Source organism: Eptesicus fuscus, chromosome 10, assembly GCF_027574615.1.
Source record: "Eptesicus fuscus isolate TK198812 chromosome 10, DD_ASM_mEF_20220401, whole genome shotgun sequence".
Taxonomy (NCBI): domain Eukaryota; kingdom Metazoa; phylum Chordata; class Mammalia; order Chiroptera; family Vespertilionidae; genus Eptesicus; species Eptesicus fuscus.
Window position 1 is genome coordinate 29,752,571 of NC_072482.1, and position 16,893 is coordinate 29,769,463.

Consider the following 16,893-nt stretch of genomic DNA (forward strand, 5'->3'; position numbering starts at 1 on the left):
TTTTTTGTCTGCTATATTCCCGTGAGTCTGGAATATAAATTTAATGAGGGAAGAGACTACTATACCTAGAAATGTAGAACCAAAGAGGAGTTGCTTAATAAATATGTATGGATGAGTGTATACCTACCCATAATCCTCAGGATAAAATCCCATCTGGATAGCTCTAAGGCCCTTAGCGAGATGGCCATTAATTATGCTGATGCCTAATCTCTCACATTTGTTTTTGTATGTTCCAAACACAAGGAAATATTCCCAGGTCACATCAGTTCTATGTATATGCCCTTTGCCTATCCTTAAACACTCCTCAACTCTGCACTCATACATACTAGGTGTACCAGTTAATAATGCGGAGTTTTTTCAATAGATGGAGTTACACATATGTTGATATATATGCGATTTGATATGTATGCTATTTTGTTGTATTGACAACAAGCTTCAAAACTTCATGTGTCAAATTTGCTGAAGTTGTTAACATCATAGGAATTTTTGCACTTAAAAATTTCAAATTTTGTGCCAAAAAAGACCATTTGCGGGAAGTTTTAATTCATTATTTTGAAGAAAAGTGCTGCTGAATACTTTGGGAAGCTTATGGTGAACATGCTCCATCTCAAGATACTTGTGAACGCTGGTTGAAATGCTTTAAAAATGATGATTTCGATGTGAAAGACAAAGAACGTCCAGGTCAACCGAAAAAGTTTGAAGACAATTGCAAGCATTATTGGATGAAGATATGTGACAAACTCAAAAATAACTTGCAGAAAGATTAAACGTTGCTCAGCAAACAATTTATGATCATTTACAAGCAATGGGAAATATTTTAAAGGAAGGAAAATGGATGCCACATCAACTGAACGAAAGACGAATGGAAAACCGAAAAGTCATAAGTAAAATGTTGTTTCAAAGGCACGAAAGAAAGTCTTTTTTGCATAGAATTGTGACTGGCGATGAAAAGTGGATTTATTTTGAGAATCCCAAATGCACAAAATCATGGGTTGATCCAGGCCAACCATCAACATCGACTGCAAGGCCAAATCGCTTCAGAAAGAAGACTATGCTCTGTGTTTGGTGGGATCAGGAAGGTGTGGTGTATTACGAGCCTCTAAAACCAGGTGAAACCATTAACACTGATTACTACTGACAACAAATAATCAATTTGAACCATGCTTTGATCGTGAAATGACCAGAATATGCCAGAAGACACGGCAAAGTAATTTTGCTTCATGATGACACACCATCACACACTTCAAAACCAGTTAAAGACAGGTTAAAAGATCTTGCCTGGGAAGTATTAACCCACCGCCTTATTCACCAGACCTTGCTCCTTCAGATTACCACTTGTTCTGCTCGATGGCACATGCACTTTCTGAGCAGCACTTCAAAACGTACAAAGAGCCCTAACTGATTTGGCTCAGTGGATAGAGCGTCGGCCTGCAGACTGTAAGGGTCCCAGGTTCAATTCTGGTCAAGGGCAGGTACCTTGGTTGCGGGCACATACACAGTAGGGGATGTGCAGGAGGCAGCTGATCAATGTTTCTCTCTCATGGATGTTTCAAGCTCTCTATCCCTCTCCCTTCCTCTCTGTAAGAAAATAAATAAAATATATTAAAAAAACAAAACAAACAAACAAAAAAGTACGAAGAAGTGGAAAATTGGGTATCTGAATGGTTTGCCTCAAAAGAAGAACAGTTCTATTGGGACGGTATCCACAAATTACCTGAAAGATGGGGGAAATGTGTAGCTAGCGATGGACATTACTTTGAATAAAGCACTTTTGATGTTTCTCTTGAAATTATTATGCTTTCTTTGCTTACAAAATCCGCCATTATTAACCAGTAGTACACAGCCAAGGCAATCCATCTGTAATACTATGAGTAAACTCATTCATCTACCTACTTATTTCTTGACTCTCCAAACTTAAGTTAGGGACTCCTTCTTTATGTAGCTATAGCAAGCACCCTGTGCTCATTGCCTTAAGTATTTACACAATGAATAGAAATTGCCTGTTTGATTATCTTCCCGCTAAATTGAGCTTGTCTGTGCCAGGGCCTATATTTTTTGTTCACTCTTATATTCCAAGGACATAGCACAGTGACTTGAATAGTAAATATTTAACACCTATATGATGAATAAATGAAAATAAATGTTTATTGAGTACCCAGTAGATTTGGTGAGAAAAAAATGACCAATTATCCTGCACTTAAGAAATTTATAATGTAACCTAATTTTTTAGACTTAATATATGAAATCTATATTGTATCTATATTACATTTTATTATAAAAATTAAGCCAATGTCATTCCAAGAGGTTAGAAGTGATTGGATTTTTTGTAATATAGAAATGAGGTGTTAATTCTTGGTCACTTAGTTGGTGATTAGATTATCTAAATTTATAAAATGCACAAATTTAAAGAGTCAGCTTTTATGAGGAACTATAAGTTGATTTGTCTACTTTAACAGTTTGTAGATGTTATTTTACACCTGAGATATATCCTTCCTGTTTAATATTTTATTACTCATCTTTATTGCCCTCTCACATAACATTACAGACAATTTTCATCTGTTAGGATGATTTTTATGTGACATTCTGAGTCTAACTGGTCTCTTGCTCTTCAGATATATGAAAATAAAGCAACCTGCTAAAATACCAAATAAATTGGTATTGATATTTATTTTTATTACCTTTTACAACAGCATCTCTTCTCTTTGTCATGATTATGTGGAGATCAGTTTGCTTAACTCAGACTGTCTGTTGAGGCAAGGAGCTTACTAGAATTTAATAGAGATAAAAATGTCCCATTTGTATATATTTTTTAAATATGTTTTTTATTGATTTTTTTAAGAGTGAGAGGAAGGATGAAGTATAGAGAGACAGAAACATCAATGAGAGAGAAACATCATAGATTGGCTGACTTTTGTACCCACCCCCCACTGGGGATCAAGCCTGCAACCCTGGCATGTGCCCTGACCAGGAATCAAACCTGCAATCTCTTGGGTCCTGGGTTGGTGTTCAACCACTGAACCACACTGGCCAGGCAGATTTGTATTTTTTTAATGAAGTTTTCCTTTAGTTATATAGCAAAACAAAGCATATTCTATATTTCTAATAATATAGCAAAGTATCGATGAATAAAATCTTTTGCTCAGTCCTATAATATGTATAAAATTGTTTCATATTTCTTTGCCTAGAGCACTACAAAAGATAAACCTACTAAATATATTCCAACATTTATATGCAACTTCCAGCACCACTAAAGCCTTAGCGTATATTATGAAATATTATATTCCTAATTTACTTTCATTCTTTTCTTTCTTCTTCCACTGTTACCTTTTCCTTCCCTTCCTCCCTACCTCCCCCTCTTTCTTTCACTCCCTCCCTCCATTCTTCCCTGGCCCTCTCCTCCTCTTCTCTCCTTTCTTTTTTCTCCCTTCAGTATGATTATGGTATTCATTTGAAATTCATCTGGATACATTTATTTGTTTGCTTTCATTTCTACATGTTTGTCCTTTGGATTTTTATTGCATTAATTTAATTTTTATTAAAAATTTAGAACATTAACATGCTTATATAAGTCAATGCCAAATAAAAATAAGGTATTTCTTTTACCTAATTTCTCCCAACCTTGTAGTGAACCAATTTAAGGCCTGTTTTGTCCCTCCTGTATTTCTTTTTTGTTTTATTTATTTATTTATTTTGTTAATCCTCATCCGAGCATATTTTTCTATTAAATTTTAGAGAGGGTGGAAGGGATGGAGAGAGACAGGAAGAGAGAAACATCAATGTGAGAGAGGCACATAGATTGGTTGCCTCCTGTCTGAATGAAACTTGCAACTGAGGTTCTTGCCCTTGACCTGAATTGAACCCAGGACCTTTTAGTCTGCATGCTGATGCTCTATCCACTGAGCCAAACCGGCTAGTGCCCTCCTGTATTTCTTTAATAAAAATAGCATATATGTGTATGCTACCTTATTATTCTTGCCTTTTTATACAAAGGAGACTTTATATATATATCAAACATATAGTAATTGTTCATTTCAAATTGTGTGTATATACCATAGTATATTCACCCAATCTCCTATGATTATTTTAAAATATTTTTCTGCTACAAATAATGCTTTATTGAATAACCTTATGCATGTTAATATTTGTATTGTTGTTGTGTTATCAAAATGCTTTCCTAGGAGTGGGGTTGCTGAGTAGAAAGGTAAATGCTTACGTAGTTTTGCTAGATATTGCAAAATGGTCTCCAAAGGGATTGTATCAATTTCTATTCCCATCACACAAAGTTCATGAGTGCCTGATTTCTCAGAGCTTTCCCAGTTCTCAAGCTTCTGCTCACCTGGTGGATAAGAAATAGAATTGCAATGTCCTTTTCATTGCATTTTTTTTCTTTATGGGTGAAGCTGAATTTCATTTCAAATATTTAAAGACATATTTTATGTTTGTTTTTGTGGGTTGTCTATTTATGTCTTTTTCATATTTTTAGATTTTGGGACCTTTAATCCCAATTTTTAAATGTCATTTATATAATAGCTATAGTAATCCTGTATCTGTGATATACCTTGAAAACATTTTCTTTTGATTTGTTATTTGTCTTTTGATTTTGTTTCTTATACTTTATGCCATGGGTTTGTTGTTTGTTTTTTGACTTTTTTTGTTTGTTTGTTTTTCGATAATCCTTTTTTTTCTGGAATTTTAGCAATAATTATAAAGCCTTTTCCTATACCCAGGTTACCTAAACAAAAATATGCTTATATAACTGATCCATTGGTTTGTTTATTCTTGTGTGTGGTGTGAAAATTTTTAAGTTTTTCCAAAAATATTCAATGGTTTCAACATTATTAATTTTCCAAAGAATTACCTTTGTCCCAGTGATTTGAGATATAACCAGTTAGCATATAGCAGATTTTTAAAAATCTGCTGTTGGCTTTACTTCTAGATTGTATTTTCAATTGACTTTTCTGTCTATTGATGCATCTGTTTTAGTTGTAGTAATTTATAACATACTTTAATACCTGGCAGAACTGATTATCCCTCATAGTTGTTTCTAATTATTTTTCTAGGTATTACTATTTTCCTAGTTATTCTGAAATCACAATCTTTAAACTTGCACATAAATAAATGTTACTTTCATTTATGATAATATTTCCTAATGGCTATATGTCACATGGTCAATGTTAATTTTTTAAACATTTCTTCAGCCCTTCAATCTAGACGATGCCTAAAAGGTGTGCTATTTTATTATGTCTTGTTATTTCCATTCATAATATATATCCACATACATAACTATATGCTTATTTTTGAGACCATATGGTTAGCTTCCAACTTCTTGTAGGCAGAAGGGCCTTGGTGATGGTTGTCATGCTGCAGGAGAGACAGAGTACAAAAGGCAGGACAGGAAAGGGGCCACACACAGCTGAAAAGCCCTGCTTATGAGCACATACGGAGAACCCCTATGACACTTCCATAAATGATTTATGGACTTTGTGGGGGAATAAGGGTTTTGCAATAGCCAGTAAGGGAAAGAGTCAATGAAACATGCAGTAAGATTTACAGAACTGAACTTTCTGTCACTTATATGCAATAAAATATTCATAAGGGAAGAGTAGAGAATGGGTCCCAAGTCCCTACTGAGTTGATGAATATCCAGGAAGTTAGATGGCGAATAGTATGGAGAGTGAAATGAGGTGTGAATTTTTGAGTTATTGCCAGCACCAGAAATATCCAATGCAGCTCTATACACTGCATCCTTTCCAACTTTAACTTGGTCACTGCCTCTGATATATTTTAAGAGTGCAATACTATAAAACAAAACCACAGTTATAATATCATTAAAAATCTTAATGACAAAAACATAATGTCTCTAAGAAAAAATAAGTCCAATAGAAAAATAAATGATTTGGAAAAAATATTAATATCAATATAAGCACTAATGTGTCTGGTGGTCATTGCAGGACACAGGTGTCAGATTTGAATTGTATAAAATAGGCTTTACAGCGGTGCTTATATTTATATCTCAGATATTAACATTTTTCTTTGAAAAATATTAAGGGTATTCTCTTTTGAAATATATCAGAACTCATTCCCCAGAATTAGCTGAATGGATAGAATACATCTATTCTACTTGGTGTTTCTAACATAGCAAACTCGAAATGTCTGTTTAATTACTTGATACAGTAATCCACAAAGTAGCATGATTGATTTGACTGTCTTGCACAGAGGAAGTCATTTAGTACTTGGCAGATTAAAAGATTTAGAAATTTCCTAAAGAGTAGTATAACAAGTATATGTCTATCTATTAGTTCCATATGACTGAAAGAATTTGAACAAGGCCAATTAAATAGATTGGTGTGGACATCCATGAGTAGCTTTAAAACAATCAAAATAAAGTTCTGCATTGACCAAGAACAAGGTATAAGTCAAATAGACTGTGATTAAGTACACTGGAAAAATGATTTAATGCATCTGATAAACTCTACAGTTATTTCAGCTGTGTATATCTGACATTTGTTCTAGGCAGTAGATTTTGCTTTGGGAGGACCAGGCTCATTAACTGCTAAACACTTTGGGGTAAAATTCCAATGCTTCATTACTTATGACAAAATTAATAAAAGATATAAATTAACACAGCATTAATCTATTCTAGTGACAAGGATTGAAATATAAATGAGAACTGAAAAAGGCTCCCTACTTGTTACTGCCTTCCAATTATAATTCAATACTACTTTATTTTTACATGTCTAAATGTAAAATCACACATCCTGTGGATTTTTATGACATATTATATTCATATATTTACTCTTAAATGAATTTGTTACTTTCTTGGAGCTAATTTTCTTTATATAACCACATGGCTCCATTTGCAACACATTAGATATCAAACCAATAGGAACATAGAATTGGCAATGAGGGAAGGAGGAAGCGGAAGCAGTAGAAGGAGAGTAAAGGTTAACATGGTTGCAGGATAAGTGAATAAATTAGGATGAGTTTAGGAAGGTGTGAGAATAAGTGTCTCTGACTGATTCCATAGTGTCCTAATAATATAACTGTGTTTTATCTAGAATTTTTTTTTTTTTAGATATTTTCAGTTTATATAAAAAAAAAATAGTATAAGGATCTTCTGGGATTTTTTTCATCTTGTGTTCTAAACATATCAAATGGCATTTAAATACACGTAAGAATCTTAAAGTCTGTAATCCAGCAGGGAGAGGTGGGTTTGGATGAGCAATATTGAAAATAAAGAAATATTGATATAGAAATACTTTTAATAATTATAAGTAAACTTATGAAGCATTATGTCCTGCCAATATGAACAAAGTCTAAATCAATACTTGTTTAGTATTACAAATTATTACATTTACCCTTCAAAAATTATTTGATTTAAAGCTCAATTATATTTCTTAGATTGCCATATGCTATCATAAATTTAAATGTTCAATTAATTATGACCCTTTTTATGCAAACATTACAGTTTCCTTATACTGTAATTCATTCAAAACATAATTATGTTAGATTTTTCTTGAATGATTAACATTGAATGCATATCATAAAACCAAAAATGTCAAGGTTATTCTAGTTCAGAACTCACATAAATCTATGTTTTAAAATATTTTAATTCAATTTTATCAGTGCCAGGTATGCCTCTGAAGTTTTCCATTAACTAAATCAGACATGGATTGCTACCTCTAAGTTTCTAATGCCTTTATAAGTTCCCTAAAACTCTATGTAGTATTATGGAGGTCTTTTACATACACAAGCAAAGATAGATGATTTAATCTAATTCTCTTATTCTAAGGACAAGAAACAAAATAATGTCAGTATGTAAAGTACAGCATAGAAAATATAGTCAATAATATAATAACTATGTATGATACCAGGTAGGTACTAGACCTATCAGTGGATAATTTCTTAAGTTATATATATGCCTAACCAATATGGTGCCTAAATGAAACTAATATAATATCGGATGGCAGCTATAATTGAAAAATTAAAAAAATATAGGCTCATTAAGAACATTTCTTATCCTCTGAATAATAGTGGTTCATAAATGCTTTTATCATAATAAGAAGCAAAAAAATAAAGGCAAAAGTAATAGAATAATAAGAAAAATTGGGACTAATATGAAATATCCAATGCTTCTGATTATAACTCAATATTACTGTATTTTTACATGTCTAAATATAAAATCATATATCCTGTGGATTTTTACAATGTATTTAGTTAGTGAAGGAAAATACATTTTTGTAATGTATTTAGTTAGTGAACTAAAATAAGCATAGTACTCATAGTTGTTTTTGATAGATCCTCCCTTCCCCCAACTGATGGACCGAGTATGACGTAAACTCCACCTGCAGCCTGATATTCCTGAACACCTTATATGGACTGTACATTGAACCACCAATCAGCACCTGCCATATACCCTAAGCCCCCAATTCCTAAATCCCTAGGGGGGGAGGAGGTTGGGAAAATCCCTGAAGCCTACCGGTTAGAAGGAAGCGAAGAGATTCCCACGTGTCCTGGTATGGCAGGGTTTGAGAAGTGTTCTGAGCAGGCCAATCGACTCAGAACCATGCCACCGAGCAGAGCCAGAGCAGGAGTTAGAAGCTCGGGGCTAGGTTACCACCCAGCAGAGCCAGATCAGGAGTCAGAAGCTTGGGGCTAGGTTCGAGGATAGTCCATGCTCACCCAGTTTCAGCACCATGATGAAAGATGAAACAGAGGGCCGGAGACCATGAGATACCAGGACACAGGCTTTATTGGCGATCACCCTGCCGGCCGCCTTCCAGAGGGGAAAAGGGAAGAGAGAGAGAGAGAGTGCCGGGGTGAGAGTGCCTTTTAAGGGGAGGAAAAGAGAGGACTGGGCTTAGGGCACTCAGCACATGCTGATTGGTGGTTTCATGTAAGGTACATGGTTAGGGGCCTAGGGATTTAGGAATTGGGGGCTTAGGGTATATGGCAGGTGCTGATTGGTGGTTCAATGTACAGTCCATATAAGGTGTTCAGGAATGTCCGGCTGCAGGTGGAGTTACATCATACTCCGTCCATCAGTTGGGGGAAGGGAGGATCTATCAGTTTTGGCCTTTTGGTATATAGGAAAAATCCAGGGAGATTTAATAGCATATGTTTAAACACACGGGGAAAGGAAAATGTGAAAATTTGAGCTTTTCTTAGAGAACTTTTTGGTCTATATAATTCCAAAGTACAGTAAAATTATTTGACTAAACAAGAGACTTAATAGCAGAGGAAATCATTTAAAAACTTTTGTATATTTTCAATGATATGAAATGAATTCCTTAGTTGGCATCCTGGCTTAACTCTGCATGACAATATTTTAGCGGCTTTTCTAGCACATCTCTCAATCCCCCACCCACCTCAAGCCAAATAATTGGATATTTTGATTCTATCATTATTCACACTATTTTGTCAACCTAACATATTCTTCTTTTGATTTATTATTTTTTGTTTTCCTTTCCTACAAAGTTAGAATTAGACCTTTTTAATCAATCTTCTTTTCCCCTAAATTTCAAAGGGAAAATTAGCCTTTCTTTAATCTAGAATCTCATATTTTGCATTTTTATTATAGTATCTATTTCATTCTGCCTTGATTTATAGCTAGTTATATACAGAATTTTCTTCTCCATTTGTCTTTAAAATTAGCGACATTAAAATTTCCATTTAAAAAACTCAGGCATCTTGTCTTTATATTGCTCACAACACTTAGCAACAGTTATGAGGATTATGACAATGACAATGGTATCTAACTCTTACATAATACTCCACAGTTCCAGGCACTGTGCCAAGGATCTTACATATATCATCTAATTTAAAACTCATTTAATTCCATTTAACATCATTAGTAGTTGGCTTTAGATAAATCATATTAGCCATCTGACTTAAAATATAAACTAAAGTTGAGGTTGTATTTGTCAGTCATGAAAATCTAACCTTTAATCTATAATAATAAAAGGGTAATATGCTAAATTAGACTGGATGTCTTCCGGACCGGAGGGAAGCCAGCCCGGGTCCTGGGTGCCTGCAGGCAGCTGGAGAAGGGAAGCCTGGGTCCTGGGTGCCAGAGGGAACCCGGTACCAGCAGCGGGGGGAAGGAAGGCCTACTCTTGCACAAATTTTCGTGCATCGGGCCTCTAGTCTATAATGATAAAATGTAATATGCTAATTAGACCAGATGTCCTTCCAGACTTCCTTCCAAATGACCTTCCAGGTGAAACTGGGGCTGTGAGGGCCGAGGCAAGCCACTGCAGTGGTGAGGGCTGAGCCCCTTGCACGAATTTCGTGCATCGGGCCTCTAGTCAGATATATTAGAGGAGACCATATTCCTGGTGGATTAGAATATAGCCTTTTGGGAGAGTCAGGGAACATCTTACCCAATAATAAACCAAAGTTCTTTAAATGCTAAGAAGTTATTTAATTTACAGTTTCCTAATCTGTTAAATGTGAAAAAATACTTTCCTTATGTGCCTATAAAGAAGAGAAAGTTTATATATGTGAGTCTCTTTAAATATGTTGTGAAAAAGTTATATATTCTAAAAGTTACATCTGTTTGTACCGTTAAAGCTGTTATTTTTATTGTTGTTAATTCTCACCTGAGGATATTTTTCCATTGATTTTTAGAGAGTGGAAGGGAGGGAGAGAGACAAAGAGAGAAACGGCCATGTGAGAAAGATACATTGATTGGTTGCCTCCTGCATGCCCCTGGACCTGGGCTAAGGATCCAGCCTGCAACTGTGACATGACCTTGACCAGAATTGAACCTCAGACCCTGCAGTCTGCGGGCCACTTTATCCACTGAGCCATCCAGGTAGGGCAAAGCTTTTATTTTTAATAATTCCTTTTTCTAGAGAGACCTGAGGAAAACGTTAAGGACAATAATGAATACGAGGAAAAAAGGAAGCCTTTAATTTGTCTATGTTTTTCATATAGAACCACTCTTTAAAATATATTATGTATTAAGATATTTATATTTTTAAATTGTGAAATTTCAAACATTGAGACTAGTAGAGATAATAATACTTCATCCAGATTACTCAGTTTGCCATATTTAATTCCAGGTAACTATTAGTAAGTAGATATTGCATCTTATAGACAGCCTCACCCAAGCAATCCCTACCCCTTTTCAGAAGTAACCCTATACAAAAATTGGCATCTGTTCTCTATTGATGTTTTTATATTCTGACTAAATATGTAAATACATGCAATGTATTTAAATATGTACATTATAAAATTCAGTTTACTTATGATTTTCAAATATCCCTTCAAGACCAGAAGAGAAATGTGTATATCACAACACAGTCTTGATATTTTCAATTGGTTTTTCAAAATGAAAGGAAAAACATATACTCTTCTCTCAATGTATGAAGGCTCTAGATTTCCCATATATTCCAAAACATTTGACCATGGACAGCTTTAATTTTGCCAGTCTATTGGATGTGAAATGTTATGCTGTGCTCAAAATGAGAATTAACCAAATTGCCTTCTGCATTTCTGTCATTATTGATATATTTTGGTGATATTTCTATCTAGTTGTTTTACTTTTCACTTATTTTGATAATTTTATACATTTATTAATATACTAATCTTTTGTCAGTTTTATATGAGCACCATCTTAGTATTTAACTTGTCTTTTTAACTTCATTTAAAATACAAGTTGCCTTATATTTATTTTTGTTTGATGAACTCAAAATCATCAGTAATTTTTTTTGTGCTTTTGTTTCTTCATGGCTAACTTAGGAGAACTTAATTCGGGACTTAGCACCCTCCAGAACTCCCACTACCTTTCTCCAACTCAATTTACTTTCCCAATCTTTAAATGATTTTAGATGGTCTTCCCACTCATCACACCTCAACTCCCAAACTTGCATTCTTAGATGTTGATTTTTTCATTTCAATAAATAAATGCTAACTTTATTTACGAACCAATGCATTAGCTTACCTTACCTACCTGCCTCAATATCCCATCAAAAGCCAACAATTTCACTTGTGCACTGGATTTCATTCCATCTCCTTCTCCTCAAGGGTTACCCCTGAGTTTGTTCCTTTTATCTTCTTTGTCGTTTGTCTTTCTGGTTTTGGCTCATTCTACTGGACTATTCCCATCAGCACCAAAACATTGTTAAAAGGATTCTCCCTTAATTGTGTATCTTTTTTTCCAGCAACTGCTTTATCTCACAGCCCCCCTTTGTACCAAAATGCCTTGCACATTATCTATACTTAGCATTGCAACTTCTGTATGTGATTTCTTTTTCTCAACAGACTAAAAATATCCCACTAAAACAGTATCTGCCATTGTCACATAAGCTCTTAATCTTGACAAGCTGATGGCCAAGCCCATCTTCATTTCACTTCACCTCTAAGCACTGTTTGATACTGTTGAAGCTTAAGCTCCTTGAAATATAAGTTTTATTTTTTTATGTAATCATTACATTTCACTAGGTGTTTCTTAGTTAATAAGCAGACTCATATATTTTTTAAAATGGAATGATTTCTCTTTTATCTTGTAACTACACCTCTGACATATGGTTAAGTACCAAAACACTTAGATGATTTCAAATTTATATATTGGTCTTTGTGTCTAGATTCATCCAACCCTATTTGTTACATCGCCACTTGGATGTCTAATAAGCATTTCAAATGCAAAACATCCAAGAATAAACCTTACATTTTCCTCTCTCAAACGTACTCCTTCCTTTCCCAATCTGTATTAACCCAGTAAATTCACCACTATCTTTCCCAACTGTTTAGGTTCCATATCTGATTTAAACACTAATGTTTTCTTATTCTCATATCACCAGAAATTCATTTATATAAACAAATTTAATTGGCTTTATGTGAAAATTTATCCTAAATCTAACCATTTACTATTTCCACATCCTAGTCAAGCCACTGTATTCTCTAGTCTTGACAGCTGCAGTGATCTCTAAACTAGTCTTCCTGATACCATACTTTGCCTCTGTTGTTGGTTCTCCAACCAGAGTAATGTTTTGAAATGGAAATCAGATCATGATTCATTTGCACAGAACTTTCCAAACTTTTCTCATGACAAATAGGATAAAATCCAGGCTCATTACCATGATCTTCAAAAGCTTCCAAGATAACCCATGCTTAACCTAATGTTTTAATTACTATAGCTGCAAAATAAATCTTGATATATGGGTGGGTGCTCATGCATATTGTTCTTATTCAAATTCTCCTGAATATTCTCCAATGTATGCAGGCATTTGGATCATATTGTTCAGTTACACAAAACTCATCTTGGGATTTTGATTGCAACTTAATTGAATTTCAGACATCTTAGATAGTTTTCCAGTGGATATGCTTCAAATTTTTCAGTATAGTAAGAAATAAAAAATCATTCATTCATGAATAAAGAGCTACATTAACAAAAAATAAGAATAATTTATTAAGAATAACATAAAACTCTGATAAAGCATGCAAATACCTTTTTAAATAAGTAAAATTTAACTCTAACAGAGAAAAAATATTATAAGCAATGCAGATAAAAGAGATAATCTATTTTAAACAAGACAAATATAAGCACCATGATGTAAAACCAAGAACACAGTAAATCATTGTGTACAGATAAACTAAGATTTAAAAAATAATGTTAAGATTTTAATGATAAGGACCATTTTAACTTAACATTTGAAATAAAAACTTTTTAAAAAATATATTTTTGTTAATTTTTAGAGAGAGAGGAAGGGAGAGGGAGAGAAAGATAGAAACATCAATGATGATAGAGAATCATTGATCAGCTGCCCCCTGCACACCCCCTACTGGTAATTGAGACAGCAACCTGGGCATGTGCCCTTGACTGGAATCAAACCCAGAACCCTTCAGTCTGCAAGCTGACGCTCTATCCACTGGGCAAACCAGCTAGGTCAAGATATATAAACAATTATGTAATGAAAGTCAGTGGTGAAAGAATATATATTTATAATAATAATAATACAAGTGTAATATGCTAATTAGACCAGACATCCTTCCAGACGTGCTTCTGGACAAAGCCAGGGCTGCCAGGGAAGCCCAAGTCCCGGGTGCCTGCCAGCGGCCGGAGAGAAGCCCAGGTCTCGGGTGGCAGAGGGAAGCCACTGCCAGCAGCTGGGGAATGGAAGGCCTACTCTTGCACGAATTTCATGCATCAGGCCTCTAAAATATATATATATATACATATATATATATATATATATATATATATATGTATATATATATATATTTTAGAGGCCTGATGCATGAAATATATGTGTGTGTGTGTGTGTGTGTGTGTGTGTGTGTGTGTGTGTGTCTTATAAGGAGAAATTTTTTAAATTTCTGATTGCAATAGAATGGGCATCAAATCACTTCAGAAAATTAAATAATACTAAATTTTTGTAATAGTTTTTGAATAAAGATATTTTCTTGAACATAATTTCATGTAGGTTCATCCCTAATTTCCTGAAGTTAGGCTTAAGATGGAGAGCCAGATGCAGCCCTTCAGTTCTGCACTCATTTTACAGTCTCCATGTTCAGCAGGCCATTCAGGGACACTCCCTTGCTCTTAGGTACCCAGAGCCTGCAGAGAGCTCCCCTACTAGCAGTCAATTGGTTATTCTACAATTAGCATGATTTTAGATTGTGAATAAACTCATTGTTAAGAAAAACATTTCTCTGAAATGAGTAGCATTTTTTATTAGTATAATAATGAATTTCAATTGTAATTTTAATGAGAAAAATAGAGATAATAAGATTTGTTAGAAACAGGAAGTGAAATTGAAGCTGTAAGATCATGAAATAGAGTTGGGTCCATGAAGATCTATGACTAGAATGAAAAGATACTAGTAAATAGAAGACACATGGAAATGAAGTGACCAGTAAATACCAAGAAAGGCAGGCATCAGAGAAACAGATATATGGATAGTAATTGAGACAAGATTAAGGACAAAGTAACTGCTTTTGAGATTGCTAGCATTTCTAGCAGTTGCTGTTCTACATAATGTCTCTGCAACACAATAGTTTTTATTTTATTTCTTTGAGGTTATGTGTGGGGTTTTTTCTATTTGTATATTTATGCCAAACTTTAATTACTTAAACTAGCTCAAAGGAGTTTATCTTTATAAATTACCATGCCAGGCAAAAAAAAAAAAATACTTGCAAAGAATTGGAGTAAAATTGTCTTTGAAGAAAGTAAGAAGCCAATAAAGAATTATAAATGGACTTATTTGAATGATTATTAGAATTAATAATCAGAATTAAGATTAATTATTAGAATTAGTGTGATTACAATGCATTTATGGTGAAAGTGTAAAGGGAAAATATATGCTCTTAAAAGCATATGGATAAAAATATTTTTGGCCATTTGCTTTACACTTTTAATTTTTTAAATAATTTTTATTGTACAAGTTTAATGCAATTTTACACACCATACAAGGCAAATAATAATGAAGCTGTTATTATCAAACAAAACATGATTTATACTATAATAAGGATAACAGCATATGAAATTTCATTTAAAAAGTAAAGGACAGGCCATTGGTGTTTTGAGATGCAGAAAATCTACAGAAAATGCATATGGTTGTGGCATTAGCTTTTATAAATATAAATCCCTTTTAATAAAAAAACAATATCTTTTAGGTTGCACTTGGTTTTTCTAGTTATTAAGTTTAACTTCTTTTTATAATTATTGCTAATAATTTTCTTTTCATGGTCTAAATTTCTTTTCATGGTCTTCTTTACAACAATCATAAATTATTTGAGTTAATTTCTGATTTTTCTTTTGCTCAAATTAGACTTGACTTTTAATATTTCCAACCCACATTGTGTTTGGAAATTTCATTATGTTTTATCTCCAGTAATAGCCATCTTTTCCTCTATTGTTTAAATTCTAACATTTTTATTTTTAATTAGCTAGAAAACATCGACAAATTATACTCTTTCACTGCAAAAAACACACAAAATAGTAGAAATAAATATAAAGTTATGATCATAGTAGAAATGAGTAGCAATACAATTAATAGTAAAATTAATAGCAAACAAATAAATACAATTATAATCATGCATGTTTTTTTAATTGGTAGAACACTTTGGCTATTCCTGTCTAAGAGTAGTTCTTATATTTAAAAATGCACCCTTGTTGTTTGCATATTTTAAAAAATGTGCCATGGTAGTTTTTACATTTTTTGAGAACAGAGACTGATTGTGTCATAGTGTTTCATTATAGCAGCATGCAAAAGTTCAGAAAAATAAATTTGAATCATTTGAACACATTTTGTTATTGATGTTATACATATTTATTTTGTAATTTTATGTATATTGTGTGTGAAAAGAGCAATGCTATCAATAAATGCCATTATCTTAATAACTTTCAAATGTGTCCATGCCATTTTCACATTTAGACTGCTTGCTCTACCCCCATATTATAATTCGGGTCCCTAAGCAGAGGCCGGAGCTCCTTTTAGAAAGAATGTTCTCAGTAATATGTTTTAGAGTTCTGTAGTTTTTTCCCCCCTTAGAATTTTAGCAGACATTAAAGAATAAGAAATAGTCCCACTGAAAATGTTAGCCATTGATACCATCTTTAAAGGTTGGAGAAGAAAAATTTAATCTTTATTTTAATATTTTATCTGAACCACATCATTCTCTGAACACTCTTTACTCCCTCTAGGCACCAACCTGATTTATGTGACATAGGATGGAAGTCTTCACTCACTAATGGAAACTTTTATTGATTTTCACCTCCCTTGGCTAGAGTCTGTATTATGCAATTTCCTCTTCCCAATTGCAGCAGGTATTTGCACTGAAACATACAAGTTGTTACTAGAATCACCTTAATTCCACACCTCAAATGTAACTCCTGTTAATCTATTTAACAAAACTATTATTGTGTTGATAAAGCTTTGAGAAATT